General features: G+C 43.8%; 5 non-coding genes across 5 annotated transcripts; all 5 read right to left on the bottom strand.

Moving 5' to 3' along the window:
* Window positions 1-1,270: 1,270 nt before the first annotated feature.
* Window positions 1,271-1,342, bottom strand: TRNAG-UCC (transfer RNA glycine (anticodon UCC)). The gene has a single exon. It is a non-coding gene; the product is annotated as a tRNA-Gly (tRNA).
* A 1,517-nt stretch (window positions 1,343-2,859) lies between these two features.
* On the bottom strand, window positions 2,860-2,931 carry TRNAG-CCC (transfer RNA glycine (anticodon CCC)). Its single transcript has one exon. It is a non-coding gene; the product is annotated as a tRNA-Gly (tRNA).
* A 1,525-nt stretch (window positions 2,932-4,456) lies between these two features.
* Window positions 4,457-4,528, bottom strand: TRNAG-UCC (transfer RNA glycine (anticodon UCC)). Its single transcript has one exon. It is a non-coding gene; the product is annotated as a tRNA-Gly (tRNA).
* A 3,124-nt stretch (window positions 4,529-7,652) lies between these two features.
* On the bottom strand, window positions 7,653-7,724 carry TRNAG-UCC (transfer RNA glycine (anticodon UCC)). The gene has a single exon. It is a non-coding gene; the product is annotated as a tRNA-Gly (tRNA).
* A 1,523-nt stretch (window positions 7,725-9,247) lies between these two features.
* TRNAG-CCC (transfer RNA glycine (anticodon CCC)) lies at window positions 9,248-9,319 on the bottom strand. The gene has a single exon. It is a non-coding gene; the product is annotated as a tRNA-Gly (tRNA).
* Window positions 9,320-13,665: the final 4,346 nt, after the last annotated feature.

The raw sequence follows: 13,665 nt of genomic DNA, 5'->3' as shown, positions 1-13,665 counted from the left end.
AGAACATTCCATGAAATGCCCAGGAGATAGATAAGAGCAGAAAAAAAGGGAAGAATGAAATTCAAAGCATGCCCAGAAAGTTGTGTGAAGCTCCCACCAGTCATTTATGGTTATAGTTGTGTGTCTTTGCTTTCAAAGTACAGGGTTGATCCTTTCACGAACACTCTTGTATTACACAGACATAGATAGTTGAGAAGTCTTTTTTCACATAGCTGGCACAAGCTTGCGCTTTTCCTTTCTGGCAGTGTGGAAATGACAGCTTGGTCCTTGGAAGGAAAATCAAGCAAAATTAGCAGAGGATGGTTTCGATCCATCGACCTCTGGGTTATGGGCCCAGCACGCTTCCGCTGCGCCACTCTGCTCGTTTGTGAAAGTGTTCTCTTTATGCAGATGAGGAGGCATTCATAGGAGTGAAGTGGGATTGGTCGGGCTCTCACCTCATTTGCCTAATTATATCGCAAGGCATGCTGGGTGCAGAAAATCTTCATCTTCCCCTCTCACAATCAGTCATAACTGAAAGTCCAGACCCTCTTAGGCACTAGCCGTTTCAGGCCTTTATCAAGACAGCAGCTCTCCGACGCTCTCTGTCTCTCTCTCTGTGATCCTAGTGCTAGCATGCTCAGGATTTGGCTTTACCTGGGAGCCAGAGATCTACCCGGTGAGGGCTTGCCCGGTGTAAGGCTTTTGAGCCTTTGGGAGCGTTCGGTACATGAGAGGACGTTGGACTGGAAACTGTGTAAATTTGAAGCATCCAACCTTCCTGCTGCAGTCGGAGGATCTTTCCATGGACATCTGCCTTTTGGATTCCTCTAAACTTGCCCTCTGATGAAACATTTTTTGAGCTGCAGTTACCTCCAACGTCTACAAGGTGGCGCTACATTCAGGTGAGGGCACAAGTATGCACACAATGTTGGCGACTTTTGCCAGATTTATCGATGGATCTTGCATATTGTTTTCAGAGGCTAGATATTGCCTAGGAAATGCTTTTTAACATAGAGATGCTGGAGTTATAATGTGTGGTTGGGCCTCAGCCCTTTCATTATCTGCCCACTGTAAATATTTTTTATCAGCACATGTGAGTGGTGACTCTGCTTTATGAAACTTATCATATATTAGGACAATGAATATAGCAGAAGGGGCGATTGAGATGCTTGCCTACATATTTGTTTATTTTTTGTATAACGGCTGATTAATCTGTTCATTATATTTCCATTTTGTGACATGTTGCATTAAAATATATCCTGCTTGCAGAATATATTAGTATTTGTACTGCGTTGGCCGGGAATCGAACCCGGGTCAACTGCTTGGAAGGCAGCTATGCTCACCACTATACCACCAACGCCCTCTGATCTGTGTGCTCTCGGTTCTAAACATTAGGACCCTGAGTTCAATGACTATCTTGCACCAGCTTGAATGGTGCATTTGGTTTAGATACCAACATGAAAAGCAATAGAAAGTTTTTTGCAGAGGGTAAGGAACTGGGATTGAAACCAAGGACAAAGCTGTGCAGAAGAGAAGAATGGAAAGCTGCATTACAAATAATAGATAAGAATATATAGAGGCAGCATGGGAAGCAAAACAGGGAAGAGAAATACAGAACATTCAATTAATTGCCCAGGAGATAGATAAGAGCAGAACAAAAAGGGAAGAATGAAATTCAAAGCCTGCCCATAAAAGTGTTTGAAGGTCCCACCAGTCATGTATGCTTATTATTGTGTGTCTTTACTTTCAAAGTACAGGGTGGATCCTTTGATGATCCCTCTCTTGTATTTCAGCAGACACAGATATTTGAGAAGTCTTTTCTCACATAGCTGGCACAAGCTTGTGCTTTTCCTTGCTGTCAGCGTGGAAAAGACAGCTTGGTCCTTGGAAGGAAAATCAAGCAAAATTAGCAGAGGATGGTTTCGATCCATCGACCTCTGGGTTATGGGCCCAGCACGCTTCCGCTGCGCCACTCTGCTCTGTTGTGAAAGTGTTCTTTTTATGCAGATAGGGAGCATTAAGCAGAGTAGCGTGGGATTGGTCCGGCTCTCACCTCATTTGCATAAGTATATTGCAAGGCATGCTGGGTGCAGAAAAACTTCATCTTCCCCTCTCACAATCAGTCATAACTGAAAGTCAGACACTCTTAGGCACTAGCCGTTTCAGACCTTTATCAAGACAGCAGGTCTTGAACCCTCTCTCTCTCTCTCTCTGTGATCCTAGCACTAGCATGCTCAGGATTTGGCTTTACCTGGGAGCCAGAGATCTACCCGGTGAGGGCTTGCCCGGTGTGAGGCTTTTGGGAGCGTTTGGGAGCGTTTGGGACGTTGGACAGGAAACTCTGCGAATTTGAAGCATCCAACATTCCTGCTGCAGTGAGCGGCTCTTTCCATGGACATCTGCCTCTAGGATTCCTCTCAACTTGCCTTCTGATAAAACATTTTGGGAGCAGCATTTACCTTCGACAGCTACAAGGTGGCTCTACATTCTGGTAAGTGCACAAGTATGCACAAAATGTTAGGGACTTTTGCCAGATTTATCGGTGGATCTTGCATATTTTTTTCAGAGGCTAGATATTGCCTAGAAATGCTTTTTAACATAGAGATGTTGGAGTTATAATGTCTGGTGGGGCCTCACCCCTTCCATTGTTTGCCCACTGTAACATATTTATTACCAGCACATGTGAGTTGTGACTCTGCTTTATAAAACTTATCATATATTAGGACAATGAATGTATCAGAAGGTGCGATTGAGATGTTTGCCTATGTATTTGTTTATTTTTTTATATATGGCTGATTAATCTGTACATGAAATTTCCATTTTGTGACATGTTGCATTAAAATATATCCTGCTTGCAGAATATATAAGCATTTTCACTGCGTTGGCCGGGAATCGAACCCGGGTCAACTGCTTGGGAAGCAGCTATGCTCACCACTATACCACCAACGCCCTCTGATGTGTGTGCTCTCGGTTCTAAATATTACGTTGCCGAAATCAATGACTATCTTGCAACAGCTTCAATGGTGCATTTGGTTTAGATACCAACATGAGAAGTAGTAGAACGTTTTTTGCAGAGGGTAAGGAACTGGGGATTGAAACCAAGGACAAAGTTGTGCAGAAGAGAAGAAATGAAAAGCAACAGTACAAATAGTAGAAATCAGCATATATAGGCAGCATGGGAAGCAAAGCAGGGAAGAGAAAGAGAGAACATTCCATGAAATGCCCAGGAGATAGATAAGAGCAGAAAAAAAGGGAAGAATGAAATTCAAAGCATGCCCAGAAAGTTGTGTGAAGCTCCCACCAGTCATTTATGGTTATAGTTGTGTGTCTTTGCTTTCAAAGTACAGGGTTGATCCTTTCACGAACACTCTTGTATTACACAGACATAGATAGTTGAGAAGTCTTTTTTCGCATAGCTGGCACAAGCTTGCGCTTTTCCTTTCTGGCAGTGTGGAAATGACAGCTTGGTCCTTGGAAGGAAAATCAAGCAAAATTAGCAGAGGATGGTTTCGATCCATCGACCTCTGGGTTATGGGCCCAGCACGCTTCCGCTGCGCCACTCTGCTCGTTTGTGAAAGTGTTCTCTTTATGCAGATGAGGAGGCATTCATAGGAGTGAAGTGGGATTGGTCGGGCTCTCACCTCATTTGCCTAATTATATCGCAAGGCATGCTGGGTGCAGAAAATCTTCATCTTCCCCTCTCACAATCAGTCATAACTGAAAGTCCAGACCCTCTTAGGCACTAGCCGTTTCAGGCCTTTATCAAGACAGCAGCTCTCCGACGCTCTCTGTCTCTCTCTCTGTGATCCTAGTGCTAGCATGCTCAGGATTTGGCTTTACCTGGGAGCCAGAGATCTACCCGGTGAGGGCTTGCCCGGTGTAAGGCTTTTGAGCGTTTGGGAGCGTTCGGTACATGAGAGGACGTTGGACTGGAAACTGTGTAAATTTGAAGCATCCAACCTTCCTGCTGCAGTCGGAGGATCTTTCCATGGACATCTGCCTTTTGGATTCCTCTAAACTTGCCCTCTGATGAAACATTTTTTGAGCTGCAGTTACCTCCAACGTCTACAAGGTGGCGCTACATTCAGGTGAGGGCACAAGTATGCACAAAATGTTGGCGACTTTTGCCAGATTTATCGATGGATCTTGCATATTGTTTTCAGAGGCTAGATATTGCCTAGGAAATGCTTTTTAACATAGAGATGCTGGAAATATAATGTGTGGTTGGGCCTCAGCCCTTTCATTGTCTGCCCACTGTAAATATTTTTTATCAGCACATGTGAGTGGTGACTCTGCTTTATGAAACTTATCATATATTAGGACAATGAATATAGCAGAAGGGGCGATTGAGATGCTTGCCTACATATTTGTTTATTTTTTGTATAACGGCTGATTAATCTGTTCATTATATTTCCATTTTGTGACATGTTGCATTAAAATATATCCTGCTTGCAGAATATATTAGTATTTGTACTGCGTTGGCCGGGAATCGAACCCGGGTCAACTGCTTGGAAGGCAGCTATGCTCACCACTATACCACCAACGCCCTCTGATCTGTGTGCTCTCGGTTCTAAACATTAGGACCCTGAGTTCAATGACTATCTTGCACCAGCTTGAATGGTGCATTTGGTTTAGATACCAACATGAAAAGCAATAGAAAGTTTTTTGCAGAGGGTAAGGAACTGGGATTGAAACCAAGGACAAAGCTGTGCAGAAGAGAAGAATGGAAAGCTGCATTACAAATAATAGATAAGAATATATAAAGGCAGCATGGGAAGCAAAACAGGGAAGAGAAATACAGAACATTCAATTAATTGCCCAGGAGATAGATAAGAGCAGAACAAAAAGGGAAGAATGAAATTCAAAGCCTGCCCATAAAAGTGTTTGAAGGTCCCACCAGTCATGTATGCTTATTATTGTGTGTCTTTACTTTCAAAGTACAGGGTGGATCCTTTGATGATCCCTCTCTTGTATTTCAGCAGACACAGATATTTGAGAAGTCTTTTCTCACATAGCTGGCACAAGCTTGTGCTTTTCCTTGCTGTCAGCGTGGAAAAGACAGCTTGGTCCTTGGAAGGAAAATCAAGCAAAATTAGCAGAGGATGGTTTCGATCCATCGACCTCTGGGTTATGGGCCCAGCACGCTTCCGCTGCGCCACTCTGCTCTGTTGTGAAAGTGTTCTTTTTATGCAGATAGGGAGCATTAAGCAGAGTAGCGTGGGATTGGTCCGGCTCTCACCTCATTTGCATAAGTATATTGCAAGGCATGCTGGGTGCAGAAAAACTTCATCTTCCCCTCTCACAATCAGTCATAACTGAAAGTCAGACACTCTTAGGCACTAGCCGTTTCAGACCTTTATCAAGACAGCAGGTCTTGAACCCTCTCTCTCTCTCTCTCTCTCTCTCTCTCTGTGATCCTAGCACTAGCATGCTCAGGATTTGGCTTTACCTGGGAGCCAGAGATCTACCCGGTGAGGGCTTGCCCGGTGTGAGGCTTTTGAGCGTTTGGGAGCGTTCGGGACGTTGGACAGGAAACTCTGCGAATTTGAAGCATCCAACATTCCTGCTGCAGTGAGCGGCTCTTTCCATGGACATCTGCCTCTAGGATTCCTCTCAACTTGCCTTCTGATAAAACATTTTGGGAGCAGCAATTACCTTCGACAGCTACAAGGTGGCTCTACATTCTGGTAAGTGCACAAGTATGCACAAAATGTTAGGGACTTTTGCCAGATTTATCGGTGGATCTTGCATATTTTTTTCAGAGGCTAGATATTGCCTAGAAATGCTTTTTATCATAGAGATGTTGGAGTTATAATGTCTGGTCGGGCCTCAGCCCTTCCATTGTTTGCCCACTGTAACATATTTATTACCAGCACATGTGAGTTGTGACTCTGCTTTATAAAACTTATCATATATTAGGACAATGAATGTATCAGAAGGTGCGATTGAGATGTTTGCCTATGTATTTGTTTATTTTTTTATATATGGCTGATTAATCTGTACATGAAATTTCCATTTTGTGACATGTTGCATTAAAATATATCCTGCTTGCAGAATATATAAGCATTTTCACTGCGTTGGCCGGGAATCGAACCCCGGTCAACTGCTTGGGAAGCAGCTATGCTCACCACTATACCACCAACGCCCTCCGATGTGTGTGCTCTCGGTTCTAAATATTACGTTGCCGAAATCAATGACTATCTTGCAACAGCTTCAATGGTGCATTTGGTTTAGATACCAACATGAGAAGTAGTAGAACGTTTTTTGCAGAGGGTAAGGAACTGGGGATTGAAACCAAGGACAAAGTTGTGCAGAAGAGAAGAAATGAAAAGCAACAGTACAAATAGTAGAAATCAGCATATATAGGCAGCATGGGAAGCAAAGCAGGGAAGAGAAAGAGAGAACATTCCATGAAATGCCCAGGAGATAGATAAGAGCAGAAAAAAAGGGAAGAATGAAATTCAAAGCATGCCCAGAAAGTTGTGTGAAGCTCCCACCAGTCATTTATGGTTATAGTTGTGTGTCTTTGCTTTCAAAGTACAGGGTTGATCCTTTCACGAACACTCTTGTATTACACAGACATAGATAGTTGAGAAGTCTTTTTTCACATAGCTGGCACAAGCTTGCGCTTTTCCTTTCTGGCAGTGTGGAAATGACAGCTTGGTCCTTGGAAGGAAAATCAAGCAAAATTAGCAGAGGATGGTTTCGATCCATCGACCTCTGGGTTATGGGCCCAGCACGCTTCCGCTGCGCCACTCTGCTCGTTTGTGAAAGTGTTCTCTTTATGCAGATGAGGAGGCATTCATAGGAGTGAAGTGGGATTGGTCGGGCTCTCACCTCATTTGCCGAATTATATCGCAAGGCATGCTGGGTGCAGAAAATCTTCATCTTCCCCTCTCACAATCAGTCATAACTGAAAGTCCAGACCCTCTTAGGCACTAGCCGTTTCAGGCCTTTATCAAGACAGCAGCTCTCCGACGCTCTCTGTCTCTCTCTCTGTGATCCTAGTGCTAGCATGCTCAGGATTTGGCTTTACCTGGGAGCCAGAGATCTACCCGGTGAGGGCTTGCCCGGTGTAAGGCTTTTGAGCGTTTGGGAGCGTTCGGTACATGAGAGGACGTTGGACTGGAAACTGTGTAAATTTGAAGCATCCAACCTTCCTGCTGCAGTCGGAGGATCTTTCCATGGACATCTGCCTTTTGGATTCCTCTAAACTTGCCCTCTGATGAAACATTTTTTGAGCTGCAGTTACCTCCGACGTCTACAAGGTGGCGCTACATTCAGGTGAGGGCACAAGTATGCACAAAATGTTGGCGACTTTTGCCAGATTTATCGATGGATCTTGCATATTGTTTTCAGAGGCTAGATATTGCCTAGGAAATGCTTTTTAACATAGAGATGCTGGAGTTATAATGTGTGGTCGGGCCTCAGCCCTTTCATTGTCTGCCCACTGTAAATATTTTTTATCAGCACATGTGAGTGGTGACTCTGCTTTATGAAACTTATCATATATTAGGACAATGAATATAGCAGAAGGGGCGATTGAGATGCTTGCCTACATATTTGTTTATTTTTTATATAACGGCTGATTAATCTGTTCATTATATTTCCATTTTGTGACATGTTGCATTAAAATATATCCTTCTTGCAGAATATATTAGTATTTGTACTGCGTTGGCCGGGAATCGAACCCGGGTCAACTGCTTGGAAGGCAGCTATGCTCACCACTATACCACCAACGCCCTCTGATCTGTGTGCTCTCGGTTCTAAACATTAGGACCCTGAGTTCAATGACTATATTGCACCAGCTTGAATTGTGCATTTGGTTTAGATACCAACATGAAAAGCAATAGACAGTTTTTTGCAGAGGGTAAGGAACTGGGATTGAAACCAAGGACAAAGCTGTGCAGAAGAGAAGAATGGAAAGCTGCATTACAAATAATAGATAAGAATATATAGAGGCAGCATGGGAAGCAAAACAGGGAAGAGAAATGCAGAACATTCAATTAATTGCCAAGGAGATAGATAAGAGCAGAACAAAAAGGGAAGAATGAAATTCAAAGCCTGCCCATTAAAGTGTTTGAAGGTCCCACCAGTCATTTATGCTTATTATTGTGTGTCTTTACTTTCAAAGTACAGGGTGGAACCTTTGACGATCCCTCTCTTGTATTTCAGCAGACACAGATATTTGAGAAGTCTTTTCTCACATAGCTGGCACAAGCTTGTGCTTTTCCTTGCTGTCAGCGTGGAAAAGACAGCTTGGTCCTTGGAAGGAAAATCAAGCAAAATTAGCAGAGGATGGTTTCGATCCATCGACCTCTGGGTTATGGGCCCAGCACGCTTCCGCTGCGCCACTCTGCTCTGTTGTGAAAGTGTTCTTTTTATGCAGATAGGGAGCATTAAGCAGAGTAGCGTGGGATTGGTCCGGCTCTCACCTCATTTGCATAAGTATATTGCAAGGCATGCTGGGTGCAGAAAAACTTCATCTTCCCCTTCCACAATCAGTCATAACTGAAAGTCAGACACTCTTAGGCACTAGCCGTTTCAGACCTTTATCAAGACAGCAGGTCTTGAACCCTCTCTCTCTCTCTCTCTCTCTCTCTGTGATCCTAGCACTAGCATGCTCAGGATTTGGCTTTACCTGGGAGCCAGAGATCTACCCGGTGAGGGCTGAGGCTTTTGAGCGTTTGGGAGCGTTCGGGACGTGAGTGGACGTTGGACAGGAAACTCTGCGAATTTGAAGCATCCAACATTCCTGCTGCAGTGAGCGGCTCTTTCCATGGACATCTGCCTCTAGGATTCCTCTCAACTTGCCTTCTGATAAAACATTTTGGGAGCAGCAATTACCTTCGACAGCTACAAGGTGGCTCTACATTCTGGTAAGTGCACAAGTATGCACAAAATGTTAGGGACTTTTGCCAGATTTATCGGTGGATCTTGCATATTTTTTTCAGAGGCTAGATATTGCCTAGAAATGCTTTTTAACATAGAGATGTTGGAGTTATAATGTCTGGTGGGGCCTCACCCCTTCCATTGTTTGCCCACTGTAACATATTTATTACCAGCACATGTGAGTTGTGACTCTGCTTTATAAAACTTATCATATATTAGGACAATGAATGTATCAGAAGGTGCGATTGAGATGTTTGCCTATGTATTTGTTTATTTTTTTATATATGGCTGATTAATCTGTACATGAAATTTCCATTTTGTGACATGTTGCATTAAAATATATCCTGCTTGCAGAATATATAAGCATTTTCACTGCGTTGGCCGGGAATCGAACCCGGGTCAACTGCTTGGGAAGCAGCTATGCTCACCACTATACCACCAACGCCCTCTGATGTGTGTGCTCTCGGTTCTAAATATTACGTTGCCGAAATCAATGACTATCTTGCAACAGCTTCAATGGTGCATTTGGTTTAGATACCAACATGAGAAGTAGTAGAACGTTTTTTGCAGAGGGTAAGGAACTGGGGATTGAAACCAAGGACAAAGTTGTGCAGAAGAGAAGAAATGAAAAGCAACAGTACAAATAGTAGAAATCAGCATATATAGGCAGCATGGGAAGAAAAGCAGGGAAGAGAAAGAGAGAACATTCCATGAAATGCCCAGAAGATAGATAAGAGCAGAAAAAAAGGGAAGAATGAAATTCAAAGCATGCCCAGAAAGTTGTGTGAAGCTCCCACCAGTCATTTATGGTTATAGTTGTGTGTCTTTGCTTTCAAAGTACAGGGTTGATCCTTTCACGAACACTCTTGTATTACACAGACATAGATAGTTGAGAAGTCTTTTTTCACATAGCTGGCACAAGCTTGCGCTTTTCCTTTCTGGCAGTGTGGAAATGACAGCTTGGTCCTTGGAAGGAAAATCAAGCAAAATTAGCAGAGGATGGTTTCGATCCATCGACCTCTGGGTTATGGGCCCAGCACGCTTCCGCTGCGCCACTCTGCTCGTTTGTGAAAGTGTTCTCTTTATGCAGATGAGGAGGCATTCATAGGAGTGAAGTGGGATTGGTCGGGCTCTCACCTCATTTGCCTAATTATATCGCAAGGCATGCTGGGTGCAGAAAATCTTCATCTTCCCCTCTCACAATCAGTCATAACTGAAAGTCCAGACCCTCTTAGGCACTAGCCGTTTCAGGCCTTTATCAAGACAGCAGCTCTCCGACGCTCTCTGTCTCTCTCTCTGTGATCCTAGTGCTAGCATGCTCAGGATTTGGCTTTACCTGGGAGCCAGAGATCTACCCGGTGAGGGCTTGCCCGGTGTAAGGCTTTTGAGCGTTTGGGAGCGTTCGGTACATGAGAGGACGTTGGACTGGAAACTGTGTAAATTTGAAGCATCCAACCTTCCTGCTGCAGTCGGAGGATCTTTCCATGGACATCTGCCTTTTGGATTCCTCTAAACTTGCCCTCTGATGAAACATTTTTTGAGCTGCAGTTACCTCCGACGTCTACAAGGTGGCGCTACATTCAGGTGAGGGCACAAGTATGCACAAAATGTTGGCGACTTTTGCCAGATTTATCGATGGATCTTGCATATTGTTTTCAGAGGCTAGATATTGCCTAGGAAATGCTTTTTAACATAGAGATGCTGGAGTTATAATGTGTGGTCGGGCCTCAGCCCTTTCATTGTCTGCCCACTGTAAATATTTTTTATCAGCACATGTGAGTGGTGACTCTGCTTTATGAAACTTATCATATATTAGGACAATGAATATAGCAGAAGGGGCGATTGAGATGCTTGCCTACATATTTGTTTATTTTTTATATAACGGCTGATTAATCTGTTCATTATATTTCCATTTTGTGACATGTTGCATTAAAATATATCCTGCTTGCAGAATATATTAGTATTTGTACTGCGTTGGCTGGGAATCGAACCCGGGTCAACTGCTTGGAAGGCAGCTATGCTCACCACTATACCACCAACGCCCTCTGATCTGTGTGCTCTCGGTTCTAAACATTAGGACCCTGAGTTCAATGACTATCTTGCACCAGCTTGAATGGTGCATTTGGTTTAGATACCAACATGAAAAGCAATAGAAAGTTTTTTGCAGAGGGTAAGGAACTGGGATTGAAACCAAGGACAAAGCTGTGCAGAAGAGAAGAATGGAAAGCTGCATTACAAATAATAGATAAGAATATATAGAGGCAGCATGGGAAGCAAAACAGGGAAGAGAAATGCAGAACATTCAATTAATTGCCCAGGAGATAGATAAGAGCAGAACAAAAAGGGAAGAATGAAATTCAAAGCCTGCCCATAAAAGTGTTTGAAGGTCCCACCAGTCATTTATGCTTATTATTGTGTGTCTTTACTTTCAAAGTACAGGGTGGATCCTTTGACGATCCCTCTCTTGTATTTCAGCAGACACAGATATTTGAGAAGTCTTTTCTCACATAGCTGGCACAAGCTTGTGCTTTTCCTTGCTGTCAGCGTGGAAAAGACAGCTTGGTCCTTGGAAGGAAAATCAAGCAAAATTAGCAGAGGATGGTTTCGATCCATCGACCTCTGGGTTATGGGCCCAGCACGCTTCCGCTGCGCCACTCTGCTCTGTTGTGAAAGTGTTCTTTTTATGCAGATAGGGAGCATTAAGCAGAGTAGCGTGGGATTGGTCCGGCTCTCACCTCATTTGCATAAGTATATTGCAAGGCATGCTGGGTGCAGAAAAACTTAATCTTCCCCTCTCACAATCAGTCATAACTGAAAGTCAGACACTCTTAGGCACTAGCCGTTTCAGACCTTTATCAAGACAGCAGGTCTTGAACCCTCTCTCTCTCTCTCTCTCTCTCTCTGTGATCCTAGCACTAGCATGCTCAGGATTTGGCTTTACCTGGGAGCCAGAGATCTACCCGGTGAGGGCTTGCCCGGTGTGAGGCTTTTGAGCGTTTGGGAGCGTTGTGGACGTTGGACAGGAAACTCTGCGAATTTGAAGCATCCAACATTCCTGCTGCAGTGAGCGGCTCTTTCCATGGACATCTGCCTCTAGGATTCCTCTCAACTTGCCTTCTGATAAAACATTTTGGGAGCAGCAATTACCTTCGACAGCTACAAGGTGGCTCTACATTCTGGTAAGTGCACAAGTATGCACAAAATGTTAGGGACTTTTGCCAGATTTATCGGTGGATCTTGCATATTTTTTTCAGAGGCTAGATATTGCCTAGAAATGCTTTTTAACATAGAGATGTTGGAGTTATAATGTCTGGTGGGGCCTCACCCCTTCCATTGTTTGCCCACTGTAACATATTTATTACCAGCACATGTGAGTTGTGACTCTGCTTTATAAAACTTATCATATATTAGGACAATGAATGTATCAGAAGGTGCGATTGAGATGTTTGCCTATGTATTTGTTTATTTTTTTATATATGGCTGATTAATCTGTACATGAAATTTCCATTTTGTGACATGTTGCATTAAAATATATCCTGCTTGCAGAATATATAAGCATTTTCACTGCGTTGGCCGGGAATCGAACCCCGGTCAACTGCTTGGGAAGCAGCTATGCTCACCACTATACCACCAACGCCCTCCGATGTGTGTGCTCTCGGTTCTAAATATTACGTTGCCGAAATCAATGACTATCTTGCAACAGCTTCAATGGTGCATTTGGTTTAGATACCAACATGAGAAGTAGTAGAACGTTTTTTGCAGAGGGTAAGGAACTGGGGATTGAAACCAAGGACAAAGTTGTGCAGAAGAGAAGAAATGAAAAGCAACAGTACAAATAGTAGAAATCAGCATATATAGGCAGCATGGGAAGCAAAGCAGGGAAGAGAAAGAGAGAACATTCCATGAAATGCCCAGGAGATAGATAAGAGCAGAAAAAAAGGGAAGAATGAAATTCAAAGCATGCCCAGAAAGTTGTGTGAAGCTCCCACCAGTCATTTATGGTTATAGTTGTGTGTCTTTGCTTTCAAAGTACAGGGTTGATCCTTTCACGAACACTCTTGTATTACACAGACATAGATAGTTGAGAAGTCTTTTTTCACATAGCTGGCACAAGCTTGCGCTTTTCCTTTCTGGCAGTGTGGAAATGACAGCTTGGTCCTTGGAAGGAAAATCAAGCAAAATTAGCAGAGGATGGTTTCGATCCATCGACCTCTGGGTTATGGGCCCAGCACGCTTCCGCTGCGCCACTCTGCTCGTTTGTGAAAGTGTTCTCTTTATGCAGATGAGGAGGCATTCATAGGAGTGAAGTGGGATTGGTCGGGCTCTCACCTCATTTGCCGAATTATATCGCAAGGCATGCTGGGTGCAGAAAATCTTCATCTTCCCCTCTCACAATCAGTCATAACTGAAAGTCCAGACCCTCTTAGGCACTAGCCGTTTCAGGCCTTTATCAAGACAGCAGCTCTCCGACGCTCTCTGTCTCTCTCTCTGTGATCCTAGTGCTAGCATGCTCAGGATTTGGCTTTACCTGGGAGCCAGAGATCTACCCGGTGAGGGCTTGCCCGGTGTAAGGCTTTTGAGCGTTTGGGAGCGTTCGGTACATGAGAGGACGTTGGACTGGAAACTGTGTAAATTTGAAGCATCCAACCTTCCTGCTGCAGTCGGAGGATCTTTCCATGGACATCTGCCTTTTGGATTCCTCTAAACTTGCCCTCTGATGAAACATTTTTTGAGCTGCAGTTACCTCCGACGTCTACAAGGTGGCGCTACATTCAGGTGAGGGCACAAGTA

The sequence above is a fragment of the Lissotriton vulgaris genome, chromosome 2_1 (genome assembly GCF_964263255.1).
Source record: "Lissotriton vulgaris chromosome 2_1, aLisVul1.2, whole genome shotgun sequence".
Taxonomy (NCBI): domain Eukaryota; kingdom Metazoa; phylum Chordata; class Amphibia; order Caudata; family Salamandridae; genus Lissotriton; species Lissotriton vulgaris.
This window is presented reverse-complemented; position numbering and strand designations above follow the sequence as displayed.